At 41.3% G+C, this 4,366-nt stretch overlaps 1 pseudogene; it reads right to left on the bottom strand.

The window, feature by feature from the left end:
* The window catches only part of LOC120545103, a 10,963-nt pseudogene extending 7,052 nt beyond the window's left edge, over nt 1–3,911 (bottom strand).
* Between the last annotated feature and the right edge of the window lie 455 nt (nt 3,912–4,366).

The raw sequence follows: 4,366 nt of genomic DNA, 5'->3' as shown, positions 1-4,366 counted from the left end.
CATCGGCGTCTCCAGAGTCCCCGTGAGGTTGATGGCGCTGGCGTTGTTCACCAGGATGTCGATTCCTGCCAATCAGAACCGAGCACTGTGATGATGTCACCGACAGACACCACTGACCCAACACTGAAACCCCTAAAGTTTCATCACTACACTACAAACTGGAAACATATATTTTGTAATAGAAAATGTAAATTAAAAAGTATATTTAAATACATTTCTAAGCCTTCAAATTTTTTTTTCTTTTTTGGGAAACGGTGATAAAAAATGTTTAAAAAAAGGTCACCAACAAAGTAGATAAAGAACAGTTTCCTGTATTAGAGCCCAAACACTGACCTGACTCTGATCTTTTCCTCGTTATTCAACCCTTATATCTTTCATTTATTCTAACGTTTGTGTGATCTGTGTCTCTGTGAAGCTGTAATAATAATAATAATAATAATAATAATAATTAGTGATACCTCCAAACGTGTCGACAGCTTTCTGGACAGCTTCTCCGATCTGCGTCTCATCTCTGATGTCCACGATGCACGGCAGCGCTTTCCCCCCCGCTGCCTCCACTAAAACACACAAAACACTTTATTAATCTCACTAAAACACACAAAACACTTTACTAATCTCATTAAAACACACTAAACACTTTATTAATCTCATTAAAACACACTAAACACTTTATTAATCTCACTAAAACACACTAAACACTTTATTAATCTCACTAAAACACACTAAACACTTTATTAATCTCACTAAAACACACTAAACACTTTATTAATCTCATTAAAACACACTAAACACTTTATTAATCTCACAGACACACACACAGACACACACACACACACACACACACACACACACACAGACACACAGACACAGACACACACACAGACACACACACACAGTGTCACTTTGTGTCCAATGTATCATGAAAGAGTGAAAGTCTGTCTGCCTGTGTGTGTTAGCAGTTAGCCTGTTAGCAGTTAGCAGTTAGCCTGTTAGCAGTCAGCCTGTTAGCAGTTAGCCTGTTAGCCTGTTAGCAGTCAGCCTGTTAGCCTGTTAGCAGTCAGCCTGTTAGCTTACCCTCCTGTGCGGCGGTGTAGATGGTCCCCGGTAGCTTGGGGTGGGGCTCGGCGGTCTTGGCGGCGATGACGATGTTAGCTCCGTCTCTGGCGGCCTTCAGAGCGATGGCTTTACCGATCCCTCGGCTCGCTCCGGTGATGAACAGCGTGCAGCCCGCCAGCTTCCTGCAGCACAGCAGGGGACATACAAGAGTTAGCTGGCATGCTAACACACAGGATGCTAACACACAGGATGCTAAGATGCTAAGATGCTAACACACAGGATGCTAAGATGCTAACACACAGGATGCTAAGATGCTAACACACAGGATGCTAAGATGCTATGATGCTAGACCTAAGAAGGTCCAGCGAATGGAAGAACATTATTTATTATTACGGCCAATGAAAGCTCTCCTTTAACTCTGACGTAGACTAAAGGAGACGGTACACATGTATCGTGTTCAGACAGACAGACAGACAGACAGACAGACAGACAGACAGACAGACAGACACACAGACAGACACACAGACACAGACACACAGACACACACACAGACAGACAGACAGACAGACAGACACACACACAGACACACACACAGACACACACACAGACACACACACAGACACACACACAGACAGACACAGACAGACACAGACAGACACACACACACACACACAGACAGACACACACAGACACACACACAGACACACACACAGACAGACACACAGACAGACACACAGACAGACACACACACAGAGACACACACACAGACACACACACAGACACACACACACACACACACACACACAGACACAGACACACACACACAGACACACACACACAGACACACACACAGACACACACACACACAGACACAGACACACAGACACAGACACACACAGACACACAGACACACACAGACACACAAACACACACAGACACACACTTGGAGCAGGGACCCCCTACTACATATATTGTATATAATGAAGTTGCATATTAAACTGGGCCTACAATAACGTGTAGGAACTGAAGCCTTTATTTTTTATTTGTTTTAACCTTTATTTATCCAGGTAAACTGTTTGAGAACAACTTCTCATTTACAAACATGACCTGGCCAAGAGGCTACAGAAATAAATGAAAACATACTCCACAACCATACATATACATAACACACAGAACAAGCAAATAAAAAAAATAAAAAGTAGACAGCAAAGAGAAAAAACTAAATGCTTAAGTCTATGTGTATAAATATGGTTCACGTTTATGAGCAGGAACAGGAATCGACTAGGTTGTTATGAAGATTAAGCTTAGGGGTGGATGTCACTACCCAAAATGAGCAGTGTGCCGCTTTGAGTTGCGCATGCGTCACTTTGCGACAAGTAGCCTACAAGATGCTAACGGCGGTTTGAGCTAACGTTAGCAATCAAGTAGCTAGCCTACTAGATGCTAACGGCGTTTTTAGCTAACGTTAGCAATCAAGTAGCTAGCCTACTAGATGCTAATGGCGTTTTTAGCTAACGTTAGCAATCAAGTAGCTAGCCTACTAGATGCTAATGGCGTTTTTAGCTAACGTTAGCAATCAAGTAGCTAGCCTACTAGATGCTAATGGCGTTTTTAGCTAACGTTAGCAATCAAGTAGCTAGCCTACTAGATGCTAATGCGCTTTTAGCTAACGTTAGCAATCAAGTAGCTAGCCTACTAGATGCTAATGGCGTTTTTAGCTAACGTTAGCAATCAAGTAGCTAGCCTACAAGATGCTAACGGCGGTTTGAGCTAACGTTAGCAATCAAGTAGCTAGCCTACTAGATGCTAATGGCGTTTTGAGCTAACGTTAGCAATCAAGTAGCTAGCCTACTAGATGCTAATGGCGTTTTTAGCTAACGTTAGCAATCAAGTAGCTAGCCTACTAGATGCTAATGGCGTTTTTAGCTAACGCGCAATCGCTAGCTAGCCTACTAGATGCTAATGGCGTGTTTTAGCTAACGTTAGCAATCAAGTAGCTAGCCTACTAGATGCTAATGGCGTTTTAGCTAACGTTGCCAATCAAGTAGCTAGCCTACTAGATGCTAATGGCGTTTTTAGCTAACGTTAGCAATCAAGTAGCTAGCCTACTAGATGCTAATGGCGTTTTGAGCTAACGTTAGCAATCAAGTAGCTAGCCTACTAGATGCTAATGGCGTTTTTAGCTAACGTTAGCAATCAAGTAGCTAGCCTACTAGATGCTAATGGCGTTTTTAGCTAATGTTAGCAGTCAAACAATCATAAATAGCTAAAATGTTTTAGAAATGACTGCTAGCTACAAGTTTGCAATCAAACACAACATCGGCGGTCACTTGAATGGCGTTTTGAGCTAACGTTAGCAATCTAACAATCATAGAGAGCTAAAACGTTTTAGAAATGATTCCCATCTTCTGTTATTGTTTGTAAAGAGAAAAGTTTATTATTTTACAGATTTCACAAATTTCAGTAAGACACGTTATGCCGTAAACAGGTTAAATCTGAGCATGCGCTACTCAAAGCTGCACTCTGCTCATTTTGGGTAGTGACAGTGGAAACTGGGATCAGAGACGTAAGTTTCAGAGTATTTTTGTAGTGTGTTCCAATCATGTACTGCTGCAGAGTACATACACAAATACACAAATACACAAATACAATTACTTGATCTTGTGTGATAGGTGTTATGAGCAACATGAAAAAGAGATGACAGATAGAGAGGTGTCTTGCCCAAGATTGTCTTGTATATGAAGCAAAACCAACGATGGAGCCCAAATCTCCCTAAAAAAATGAATCAGTCAGCTGCAGCTGATTCAGAACGCTGCTGCTCCAGTTCTCACCAAGACCAGGAAAGTGGACCACATCACTCCAGTCCTGAAGTCTCTACTCTGGCTTCCAGTACCTCAAAGAATTGATTTCAAAATAGTTCAAGTTCATTTTCTAAAAGGGTCTGAGTATGCCTAGAGTGTTCCTTATGCTTAAAATTCTCAGTCCTGCTCAAGTTTACTTTGAGAAAGCACTGTGGACATTGTTTAAAAATAATAATATAAATATGTATGTAGCAAAGAAAATGTAAATAATAGTAAATGAATGAATGAATGAACAAATGAATGAATAGAATATATCTAAGAATAAAAGCCATCAACACCAAGGAAGAAGCATGAGGCAGCCAGCACTGACCTCTACTTCCCCTGCAGAAACACCACATACACACACACACACACAGTTTAGTGAAGTGCTGCTGTAATGATTTTACCATTCAAAATAATTGTTTGTACTTAGCTCTCTACGGTAGGCGTGCTTACTTGAAACATAATTT

This window comes from Perca fluviatilis, chromosome 17, assembly GCF_010015445.1.
Source record: "Perca fluviatilis chromosome 17, GENO_Pfluv_1.0, whole genome shotgun sequence".
In the NCBI taxonomy this organism is placed as follows: Eukaryota; Metazoa; Chordata; class Actinopteri; order Perciformes; family Percidae; genus Perca; species Perca fluviatilis.
Note: the sequence above shows the minus strand (reverse complement) of the source record. Positions and strands in the feature narration are given on the sequence as shown.